Source organism: Misgurnus anguillicaudatus, chromosome 21, assembly GCF_027580225.2.
Source record: "Misgurnus anguillicaudatus chromosome 21, ASM2758022v2, whole genome shotgun sequence".
Lineage (NCBI taxonomy): Eukaryota > Metazoa > Chordata > Actinopteri > Cypriniformes > Cobitidae > Misgurnus > Misgurnus anguillicaudatus.
The window spans coordinates 44,288,735-44,301,840 of NC_073357.2; the positions used below are offsets into that span (position 1 = coordinate 44,288,735).

The 13,106-nt window shown below is 37.3% G+C and overlaps 1 protein-coding gene across 3 annotated transcripts in view; it reads left to right on the top strand.

The window, feature by feature from the left end:
* Nucleotides 1–12,099: 12,099 nt before the first annotated feature.
* dpy19l3 (dpy-19 like C-mannosyltransferase 3) overlaps nucleotides 12,100–13,106 on the top strand; it is a 49,238-nt gene continuing 48,231 nt past the window's right edge. The window contains exon 1 of one of the 3 annotated variants that reach the window (XM_073859209.1): nucleotides 12,100–12,282. The gene's annotated coding sequence lies outside the window, so the exon portion shown is untranslated. The other 2 variants (XM_073859208.1, XM_073859210.1) reach the window with 2 other exon arrangements.

The following is a 13,106-nucleotide window of genomic DNA, read 5'->3' on the forward strand; positions in this document are numbered from 1 at the left end:
CCTTTTCTGGAATGAGCTGCTTGCCAATTTATTTCTTACATCTCTTTGATAATCTTCAACCCTTTCATTTCAGAAGTCACATATTAATTTTTTTCTTTTTAACAGAGCCATTTGGATGGTCTTGTCCATTGTGATGCTTAACTTTTAAAATCAATTCAAGGTTTGCACACACCGCTGATTAATTTACTGTGTTGTCCTGAATATAAGACGACCCCTCCGCCCCACTTTTGGAAAAATGTTTTTTAAAGACCAACTCTTGAAAACGCTTAAAATTGAAAATCGTTTTCTTAAGTCAAAGGAGCTCGAAAATAAAAGAAAACAGTGTTTATTGAGAGGCGTTTTGCGAAAAAAGTCTTATATTTGTGACAATACAGTATTAAGGTAGTTATAGTATTTAGAAAAATGAACCTCTTAACGGGTACAATGCTGCTCACATGATGACTGATTGCAACTAACTGTACATGAAGAGCACAAGAACAAGTTACATTGTTTTGTTTGTTTTAATAGACATAGCTCAGCAGGTCTGTGGTGTGTTTGATGTTATTTGCTGTGTCAAAAAAAGAAAAGGTCAGAAAATGACAGCAAGCTTTCACTTAAAAAGTTCCTAATATGTACCATTTATGTACAGATACACTGCAAAAAGTTATTTTCAAGATAAATTCTTAGTTTTTTTGTCTTGTTTTCAGTAAAAATATCTAAAGATTCTTAAATTAAGATGCTTTTTCTTGATGAGCTAAACGACCCAAAAAAATAAGTCTAGTTTTTAGACCAAAAATATACATTTTAAGTGATTTTGTGCATAAAACAAGCAAACAAAAAAAATCTTGAACATTTTTCTTAAACACTAAATTCAAGAAAAATTTGCTTACCCCATTGGCAGATTTTTTTTGCTTGTTTTATGCACAAAATTACTTAAATTTGATATTTTGGGTCTAAAGACTTATTTTCTTGGGTCGTTTTGATCATCAAGAAAAAGCATCTTAATTTAAGAATTTTTAGATATTTTTACTGAAAACCTTACAAAAATACTAAGATTTTTTTCTTGAAAATCATTTTTTGCAGTGTATGTATACATCTGGTACCAATATGTACCTATAAGTTTACTAATATCCACTCTTTGGTACCAGTATGTGCCTCAACATGTACTTTTTAAAAGGGTACAGCTAGAGACAAATTTTGACAATTTTTTCTGACAGTGCACTGCAAAAAAATACTTTTTTTAATGAGCAAAATGACAATAAGTCTACAATTCAAGTAAATTTGTGCTTAAAACAATCAAAAATATCTGCCAACAGGGTGAGAAAATTTAGCTTGAATTAATTGTTTAAGAAAAAAAGAAAACTTATTTCAAGGTTTTTTCTCACCCCATTGGCAGAAGTTTTTGCTTGTTTTAAGCACAAATTCACTTAAATTGTATTATTTTATGAGATCAATTTGCTCATCAAGAAAAAGCATCTTAATTTAAGGATTTTTAGATATTTCTACTGAAAACCAGGCAAAAATACTAAGTAAGAAAGTCATTTTTTTGCAGCGTGTACACTACAAAAAAATTATTTTCAAGGAAAAAAAATCTATTTTTGTCTTGTTTTCAGTAAAAATTAAATGAAGATGCTTTTTCTTGATGAGCAAAATGACCCAATAAAATAGTTTTCAAACCAAAAATATCAAATTTAAGTACTTTTGTGCATAAAACAAGCAAAAAAATCTGCCAATGCGGTAAGCTAAATTTTCTGGAATTTTTCTTGGATTTAGTGTTGCTTACCCCAGATTTTTTGCTTGTTTTATGCACAAATCACTTAAATTTGATATTTTTAGTCTAAAAACACGACTTATTTTCTTTGGTCTTTTTGCTCATCATGAAAAAGCATCTTAATTTAAGAATTTTTAGATATTTTTACTGAAAACAATACAAAAATACGAAGATTCTTTTTTTTGAAAATAATTTTTTGCAGTGTACAGTACTTGCCAAACGGCAAAACTGATTAGCTTAACAGAACTAACTGAACTGAACAGCACACAGACAATGTAAGAGCAAAGTCTTACTGGAAAATTAAACATGTGGCCAAATAGTTTTGTATTACAATATTACTGAGAAAGAGTAGATGTTGTTTGTGCAGACTGAGGTTTATTTAACATATAAATAGCAATAAAACCATATATCTTCTGATTCAGACTATTCATTAAATACCCATGATGAATGGAAATGCAGTGGTTCAAGACAAATATTTAGATATTTGAGTGCTTGTTTTCTTTACTGAAGAATGGTGATTTTTTTCTGCTTGGATTGGCTGACTGAAAAACAGGATATATTTAGGAGTCATATTCATATTAATGACAGTTTTACTGATAGTAATAGCTTGCAATCAATTACTGGAGTCACATGGTTTACAAAATGTCATTTGTTTTATCAAAATTAATAATGTTTCCATGTTTCATTTGATTTTTGGTTAATGAAGCTTAGTGAAAAGACTCAATTTATACACAACATAGTAACAATAGATGCTCCACAAGGATCTGGCTTACCATCGCGAGGAGATGGTCAATCTCAGTAGTGTCTCTGTATGGACTCAGGCTGTTCCACACAAAGGGATGATATGCTTTCCTGCACAAACATTTATTTAGAGATTGTCTGTAGTGTAGAATGGAGATGCTGGTAGAGTACACAGCACTGAGAGATTATGATCTAAATCAACATAACTTCAAATGCCTTTTGTGTGGCTTCAATCTGATTTAAACTTCAAACAAAATTCCACTAAAAAAACAATGCCTTTATACTGAATATTTTCCTACAGTTCAGAAAATGCTATTGAATGGCCGGCATGGACCTTGTGCATTGTGTGTTATTAGTGTATTTATACATTATTGTTATGCCATTTAAGGCCAAGGTACAGACCATACAAAGATGTTTGAGGTAAAATCTTAAACTATGAACTGTATTTGATAACTTAAAAAAATATAGTTGTGAAGAAGCCATGTGTATTCTTGTAACTCTTATAAACTAGGTCTAGAAGACAGACTCAAGGCAGAACTTGTTTTTTCTTGTTTACCTCTTGGGGCGCTGATCGAGGTGGGTCGCCGAGATCTTCTGCATTTCGGCTTTGATGTGGTCCAGCTTTTCTTTGATCAGTTGAGTATGGGTCTTGTGTCTGTGTCTCACTGTACTGTTGGGTTTTGGACAGTTGTGCTGATTCTTTTTCTGGGTTTCTCTGGGACTTACATCTGAGGAAACATGACCTCTTTGGCATTAGTCAGAAAACATCACATATGGTGATTTGATGCCCTGTTTATTTGATACACAATGGAAATGCATTGGTCAATATAAAACATCAACCACTAAGCTTGTTTGCTATATTGGTTTTCTTCCTTTCTTCACTGTAAAAAGAAACTGCTGCTGCCTTAAATAGTTAAGTTTAATCTGTCCAAAGGCATTTCAACTTACTATTTTGAAATATGTTTGTTATAACTTATAAAACTAAGTTGAAATTGCTTAACATCATAAGTAACATTAAAACATGTTGGTATGATTTATAGATTACATGTTTTTTTTTTTTTACAGTGTATTGATTTTTTGGTGTTGTAAAGGCTGTCAGGAAATAAATTGATGATTGAATTTGTACTGTATTTTTCTAAGCACTTGAAGCACCAGAGAATTACAGATTAATAACAACTGCAGTGAGTGACACAAACGTACATTGTTTGTTTGTAACATTCATTCAAATTACATCACTTTTACACCTGGCTGTTGTATTGGCCACACATATGCCGTTATGTCATTTTGCCTCCATAAAGAACATGTAACACCGACAGAGCTTCACAACTGCATGAATGGTTCTTGTAGTGGACTTTAAAAAGCTAAAGAACCAAACAAAAAATGGTTCCTGTAATACTGCCCAGTGTTAACACTTTACTTGAAGGGGTTGTTCAGTTATGTCGTTTTTAATGCAAAGATGACATTGTTTGAATTGTCTTTGTTATGACCACTTGACATAAACCAATACGTCATAAACATGACATAACAGAATAATTATCCAACTTAAGAAACTACCTAGCTTCATGGGTTAACATGGCTATAAGTGACATGGCTTAACCCCTTATTGTACTGTTTTCATTTAATTTTATGTGAATCAGTCTACTAAAGCAATTTTATCAATTTTAATTATTATTATTATTATTATTAGGGTCCCCACAGCTGCTAAGGCACCTATTGTTTCTGCTAGTATTATTATTCTCATCCCATGGGAGTCTATGGAAAATCATGAAATTTGGCACAGTTGTAGTGGTTGTCCTAAATAGTCATGTGACCAAAAATGGTGTCTCTAGCAGTAGCTCTATAGCGCCACCAGCAGTTCAAAACTTCAATATTTAAACTGGTGATTCTTTTGTTCTATGAAAATTCTAGGACACGTGAATGCTCTTGTCAAGCTTATTACATTCAATACCTTACAGTAAGACTCCACCCATTACAGTAGCAGCCATTTTGAAATGTACAGTATTGCGTTTTTCACAACTCCTTCAAATTTGGTTCAATTGTTATGAAATTTGGCACAGATGATCTTTGGAGTGAGCCGCACAGAAATTCATTCTTTGATCAACTGAAATGAAATTTGGTACCCTTCATGTGATCCATGAACTGGGAGTCCATGCCAAATTTGAGGACAGCGCCACCAATGGGTCATAACTACTGAAATGTTTGTAAATAATGAACATTATAATCTTGGTGTCTATGGATTCCTTGGCTCATGCCGAATCTGTTGGTATGTATTGTGCCAGGTTTGGCCAAACCGCCTGTCCGCCATTGGACATCTTGATGCAAAAAACGGTAGAGAGCTTTGGCATGATGTCCTAAAGGTACCTGATAAGTCTGAAAAGAGCATCACCTAGGGGTTATAAACTATAACAGTTCTTATAGAACTGCTTTTAACTTCTAAATACTTTGTCTGATATTAATTTTCTTTATAAAAATTTTATTCATTGGTTTATGCTGATTGCAACGATACCTCTTTTGTCATTTTCCAACATTCTGTTCATGGGTTATTGTAAGACATATGGCAAATGTTTTTTTTTTCTCTACCTCTTTTACAAATTTTCTTTATTTTATGCCAGGCTCTGTTGGTATAATCTTTGGAGCAATCCGCACAGAAATGACCAAACAGATTTTTTGCAACGTAGCAAATTTTTTCATTGAGATTCTGAGGTCTTGTTGCCAACCACTCAGTTGCCAGCCGTTTAAGACCACTTGGTCGCCACCCTTTTTAGACCACTTGGTCGCCACTCGGCCCCCAGCTGTTTTACACCAGCCGTTTTAGACCAGCGGTTTTAGACCACTCGATCGCCACCCTTTTTAGACCACTTGGTCGCCATTCGGCCGCCAGCTGTTTTACACCAGCCATTTTAGACTACTCAGTTGCCAGCCGTTTATGACCAGCAGGTTTAGACCTCTCAGTCGCCAGCCGTTTTAGATCAACAGTTTTAGACCACTCAGTCGCCAGCCGTTTTAGACCACTCAGTCACCAGCCGTTTTAGACCACTCGGTCGCAAGCCGTTTTACACCAGCTGTTTAAAACCAGCCATTTTAGACCACTCAGTCGCCAGCCATTTTACACCAGTCGTTTTAGACCAGTCGTTTTAGACCACTCAGTCGCCCGCCGTTTTAGACCAGCGGTTTAAGACCAGCCGGTTTATACCACTCAGTCGCTAGCCGTTTTAGGCCAGCCGTTTAGACCACTCGGTCGTCACTCGACCGCCAGCCATTTTTGACCAGCCATTTTAACCAGCCATTTTGGACCAGCCAAACTCAGTCGCCAGCGGTTTTAGACCAGCAATTTTAGACCAGCGGTTTTAGACCTGCAATTTTAGACCAACGGTTTTAGACCAGCCATTTTAAACCAGCCATTTTAGACCAGCCGTTTTAGACCACTCAGTTGCCTGCCATTGTAGACCACTCGGTCGCCACCCAGCCATTTTAGACCAGCCATTATAGACCACTCAGTCAACATCCGTTTTAGACAACTAAGTCGTCAGCCGTTTTACACCAGCGGTTTTAGACCACTCAGTCGCCACCCGTTTTAGACCACTTGGTCGCCACTTGGCCGCCAGCCATTTTACACCATTCATTTTAGACCAGCGGTTTTAGACCACTCAGTCATCAGTCGTTTTAGGCCAGCGGTTTTAGACCACTCAGTCGCCAGCCGTTTTAGACTAGCGGTTTTAAAACACTTGGTCGCCAGACATTTTAGACCACTTGGTCGCCACCCATTTTAGACCACCTGGGCGCAACCCGTTTTAGACCACTTGGTCGCCACTCGGCCGCCAGCCGTTTTACACCAGTCGTTTTACACCAGCGGTTTTAGACCAGCGGTTTTAGACCAGCAGTTTTAGACCACTCAGTCGCCAGCCGTTTTAGACCAGTTGTTTTAGACCACTCATTCGCCAGCAGTCTTAGACCACTCGGTCACCAATTTCGCCAGCTGTTTCAGACCAGGTGTTTTAGACCAGCCATTTTAGACCACTTGGTCGCCACTCTGCCACCAGCCGTTGTACACCAGCCGTTTTAGACCAGCGGTTTTAGATAACTCAGTTGCCAGTCGTTTTAGACCAGCGGTTGTAGACCACTCAGTCGCCAGCCGTTTTAGACCAGCAGTTTTGGACCACTCAGTTGCCAGCCGTTTTAGACCAGCCATTTTAGACCACTCAGTCGTCAGAGGTTTTAGACCAGCCGTTTTAAAATTATTTCAGGTATTTTCATGATAATAAAGAATATTTTGAATGATTTTGTGTAACGAGTGTTGCTTTTTTTAAATGCATGTTATAAAAGACTCAGACTCGTATGATTTTACATTAAATACTTCTTACTGACCAAAATGCCGTAGTACATGCACAAGCTGCGCATCCTTCCGATTCAGAATCTATTTTAGACAGGTCTTTTTAATGGGACGATACAAATGTGTATTTTAGCATGTGTTTTTTTTCTGTTATTTCCCTGTGGCATTTGAGATCGGTTGGGCCCGGAGTGGTGCATGATGTCAGACTTAACAAGCGGATTGTTACATATGGAGTTACAGGGTGTGTTTGAGACTACAAAAATTATGTTTGTACCACTGCAGTTGAGGTTAAGAAAAATATTCATGACGCTGTTATAAAACTATTTGACAGAGTATTAACACTTAATGACATTTTAATGACAAATTCAATTTGTATCACTGGTAAAAAGTATTCCGTTATGTTGTCTTGGTAATGTCAAAAACAATATAAAAACAACGTCATCTTTGCATTAAAAACGACTTGAACAAATGACACTTAATGACAGTTGTCACAAAAGTGCATAAAATCTCCCCCACGTTCATAGCACGTGTCATTTCATGATCCTGAATGTGTCATGTCAGTCTTAAAAACATCCTTTCAAGTAAAGTGTTACCAAGTATAGATATAAGTACCCCAAAATAATGTTATTTCACCAACTTAAGCCCCATGCCAAACCCTAAAAACCCTCAAATTTGACTGATTGATAACAGTGTTGCTCCAGAACCCTGAAAGATCCAAAACCATGTAAATTATAATAAGCCTCCACAATACTGTACCTGAGTTGGCTATACCTCCAGTATCATTGATGATCAATTTTTCTGGCACAGTTGTTGTGTCTTTATTGGTGGGAGAATATGCTAAAGTGTTATAAAATAGGAGAACGATGAGTTATCAGCCCCATTTAAAATGATAAAAAGCAGGTAAACCACTTTTCTGAGACTTTTAGATGGAATTTGTATGCAATGTTATTGAATACCAAAACTGATCTTTTCCTTTCAATTCTATAGTATATAAGTTCAATTTGTTTTCCTTTCTTAACATTGTATCAATAGTTGGGTCACTTGCCTTTTAAATCTTTTCTTGATGATGCTCTGCTGTCACTTTCACTTGAAGATGAGGAAAAGTGAGACATTTTTTCAAAGGAGGCATTTCATTAAAATCTGTATATGCCAAAGAGAGAGTTGTTACATGACAGCAGACAAGTGTATTAAGTCTTAATGTTGAAGGCTGTGGCAGTCATAGCAACAGTCGTAGCAACAGTAGTCAAGGTGCAGTCAAGCAGGGTTTGGTGTGTAAATGGTCTCCTGCTGTTAGAGAGTTAAACTGCTCTGAGTGCAAGAGGCTTTCTGCATATCTATGGCATACCCTTACAAAATTCACCATAGAAACCACTTTCACATTCAAATGCATGTAGGTACAACATGTTCTTTTACATTGTTTTTTACTTTAAAAGCATGTGTGACAAATTATTGTAGAAATATTCCCCGTCAATTAATATTGAGCCGTGCAACTGCATAGATCACAGGAATGAAAAATGTGAAATTCAGCCTAAAGTCTGATAATCTTATTGGGGCGGTTTCCCGGACAGGGATTAGACTAGTCCTAGACTAAAATAAATGTAAGAGCTGTCCAAACTGAAAACAACCTGCACTGACATATCATAAAATACATCAGTGTCCTTTGTTTTGCCTAAAAATGCACATATGTAATGTTTTTAGTAAGACGTGTTTGTTAAAACTAGTTATATTTCCCAATTAAACTCAGGTCTAGTCCTAGCTTAAGATAATCCCTGTCCGGGAAACCGCCCCATTATGAGATTTGGAGCATCAAAAATTGATTTTACTCACTAATTTAACTTAAATTTTAATCTTTGATATGGCTTCACTTAGTCAATATTATATATAGGCTATCAAGGTTATAGTCACAGAATGTAATGGTTAGGATCATTTTATTGAAAAAAAGTCACTAACATGACTTTACCCACTGCACAATGTAACGTCAGAGTGATGTCTTTTTTATGTATTTTTTGGACGTTCAAATTCGGTCCATCGAAGGGGTTGTTTTGTAACGCCAGGTGACGTCTTTTTTTGACGTCTTCTGCATGTCTAATATTCACATCTGTGGGACCTCCGTGTAAAAAGGGTATACTATCAATTGAAAGAGACATGATTGATTTTTCATTTCACCCATCCACTGCAAGTCATGAACACACACAGACACAAATTCTGGGCAACTATTGCTGCAACACCAAAACACGTTAGACACTTCCTGCCATCAGTGGGAATTAAACCAGCAACCTCTGAGTTACAATCAAGTCTTTTTAACCACTAGACCAGGGGTTTTCAAATTGGGTGAATGTGAGCCTCCCCTTAGAGTAGGTAAGGACAGCCAAGCCCCCCCCTCCCCAAAATCCCGTCCGCCTGCCCTAACCCCACACATTAAAAAAAAAAGATTTTAAAATGTTGTTTGTTTTGTTTAAGCAGTTTAGTTTAATGCTACACGTTTGTTTTAGTTTTTTTGTTCAAACACAATTGCAATGCATAATACTGACATAAATGGGTAACTCTTTGACATAACTCATCCAATGAGTTATTTTTTTGAGTGCACACGCCTCTGCAGTAATGCCATCTTTGGTGTGTTCCAGGCTATGATGACTTTCAATATCTGATTGAAAACATTTTATTTCCACAACTTTTTCAAAAGTGCATTCATAAATGATTCTTTGCAACAGCAAATAATTTCCAACTTCATGCAGGCCTAATTGAGGCTTAAAATCACTGAGCATCAGTTGACAAGTCAACAAAACATGCTTAAAAATACAACAAGCGCCAAAAATACAACTAACGACACTCCACGTCTGCAGTCGGTGCGTGTTTCTGCGCATATTTGAAGGAGATCGTCTCAAACAAAATCAGCACAATGGACAGCTCTCTGATCAATAAAAAACAACGCTGTTTGTTCACGGAACACATAACATCTAACAGTCAACTGCATTGCAGGTATATCAGATCGAACAGATTAACATATTTTCATCACATTTTTTAACGATTTTTTTAACGATTTCAGCCACATAACACCTTAAAAAACAAACAAAATGCCATTCACATAATGTGTGCTACGAGCGGCATCAACCCCATGGCCCAACCAATTTATGCATTCAATGCCTTGGTCCGGTGACATGATCCCACAGAAGAGAATTTTGAAAAAAAAAAAAAATAACCCCTGAAATGAAGACTACTGGTGAAAATCTAAATATATTTCATACAACTTCTTAGGGCTAAATATTTAATGAATAGCAAAGTATGCCTAATAAGTATACAAGACTGAACCACATAGATGTGAAATATAAAGGCTATCATGATCATTTTGCCAGCAATGAATCATGGTTTTGTTAAGTTTATAATACGCCCTCTTCAAAGACCCCACCCCCTTTTAACGCTTGAGCTATCTAAATCCATAATTATTTAATAAGAAACCCATCAGAAATGATTAACACATTATGAGACGGGAGGGAGCACTGGAGAGATGTGGATTGTTAGTCTAAACCTGTACTATCTCTTTTAATATAATCACTTTCTTATCAACTATATTTCAGTTTTAAAAATCCACATAATTACATACCATATGAGCCTCTGGAGACGACTGATGGACAATGAACCTTGACATTGCTCCATCCTGTGCCCGCAGCCTCTCGCTCCTCTTGTGATTATCTCCTCATGAGTGCTGCTTAATATCACACACTCCGGCGTGACAAACAGAAAAAAAACGCGACGGCATATGATACAATTGGCCTTGTATTCATTGTCCCTCACGCATTCCAGCCACGGGTAGTCATTTTCCCATTCAATTCTATGTTTTTGTGCTCGTTTCTTTTTCGCCGGCTGCTCGGATGCAGTCATTTTTACATTTCCCGCTGTTGTCACTTGTCGTCATCGTTGCTATGATACGTGACATCACAATGACTGAAACAACCAATTAAAAGGGCATTCCCTGATGGCGCTGCAAGATGTTAAAAACGCTACGCTGATCATAGACAAACAGAGGGAGAAATGACCGCACCGTCAGGGTTTTCTTATACAAATGACGCGGTCTTCGTTCGTGGCTGACATATTAGAAGCTATGTGTCTGTCATGTATTTGCACTAAATTAATTTTCATAAAATACGGAACAAACTGCTTCCTCTCAAAAAACTCAACTGGCTTGTTCACTAGATTTGTGTGCTTAGTTTCAATGTGACGCCGAAGTTTGCATGGTCTCGTGCTATCATTCGCTAGCACCTCCTTGCAGAGCACACACTGCGGCAGCGGTGCAGCCTCAGACCCCGACCAGGTAAAACCTAACTTTAAGTATTCAGGATCTCCTACGTTTTTTGCTGGGTCCTGTCTCCTCCCTTAATGCTGACTTCTGTTGAATTGGGACAAGGAAACGATGCATTTTAAATATAATACACGCACGCACAATTACAAATATCAATAGAGCTGCATACAGATGTGTACAGATGTGTGCCGTTATTTTTTCTTCGCGTGTCGCGCCTCCCTTGTGGCTCTTTGGCGCCCCCCTGGGGAGGCGCGCCTCACCTATTGAAAACCTCTGCACTAGACCACCAATGGATGACCATTACATCTTAAGAGTCATTTTACAATAAATTTGTAAGTTTGTGTTTTTTCATTTTAAATTGTTATGGCCATATACTTTTCATATAACAAATTAATAACAGATTTTTTAATTGTAAATTTAGATGAATTTGTATGTAATTCAAGAAAACAGAAAAAGTGCTGTATAAATAATATAGGCTATTCATATGTATTAATCATGTTGATACAACAATGTTGATATTTGCAAATAAACAAATTGGCCTAATTATGTAATATATACATATAGGCCAGTCATAGACGTCCAGAAAAATTACCCAGTTCAAAGGACACATGTTGACCGTAAATATTACGTCCAGGTAGGGTCATGTTTGGTCGTCGAATAGATGTCCAGAATTGGTCATGGACGAACAGACACAATACAGACATGATCTGCACGTCTATCCGATGTCCAGTGTTTAGTGGGTAGCTGAGTTTTATACAGACTGGGTCATAAATGTGTAAATGTTTTAAACCAGTTGATAATGGCTTACATGTGTTTTACAGTAATTTACTTAAAAAAACAATTTCATTTTTTTTTTATAAATTACAGCAATTCAGCAGAGCACTAGTCAAGATTCAAAATAGTGACTTGGACTGACTTTGAAACATAAAAATTACTTATCCTATTTCCAGCCTTGTCCATGTATCCTGGGTAGTGGGACAGTGAAAGCATCTGAGGACGGCGCTGGATGTACAGTAACAGGAAGCACTCGCTCCCGTTCACTTTTTAAAGTCATTTCTCAACGTAACCACCGATGAGGTTTGTTTTCGTGCACAGACTGGAGGCGAGTGACAGAGGAGGAGGAGCCACCGGACATCCGATAAACAACTAATCTTCATTGAAAGGGTGAGAGACGCGGGTTGGTTAGTGAATCTGCATTGTTTTACAGTGAGTGAGAGCGCATAGGGGAAAACGAGTAGCTGTTTGCCCGCCAGCAGGAGAGCGAGATCAGCGGCTGATGCGATCTGAGATTTGCTGACATTATTGCTGAGCTGTGAGCAGGAAACGCCGCGGCAGAAACAGGCCTGCTGATCAATGAATGAATGAGACGAGTGCGGCGCGATGCTTTATTTTATATCGCGCTGCGACCACTTATAGGTATCTCCCGTTTTTGTCACAGTGTTAATGTTATTTGCCGGACGCTCGTTGGCTGTTGAACTTGCGTGTATTCCGTGGAAGTGTCATGAAATATGAATGGAAAATCATTTGGAGACCGTTAGTTAAGATTTCCGGAATAACGGTATCGTGGCATCCCAGACAAGTGTTTGTCAATATTTCAAAGAGAGGCAGGTTTAAATATGTGTTTAATTGCTTTGTTGTTGTATGAAGTAAAGTCAAGACTGTGTATTTTATTTTTTTACGTGGACAGATCTCAATATGTAAGAGATCTGCTTTGTGTGTGATTCTATGAATTGTTAATTTTTTGGTCTTCGTGGTCTATTCTAACTGAACCCTTAAGAAAATTAACCATGATTTTTTGTAGAAACCATGGGTTAAACAATAGTTTACTACAGTCACTATGGGTAAACCTTGGTTTTTGAAGCAAACCCTGCTGAAAAAAACAGCATCAAACCAGCATGGACCAGCATGGGAATTATGCTGGTCTATGCTGGTTTAGCTGGTGGTCACCAGCATACCAGCACCAAAACACAACATATGCTGGTATTACT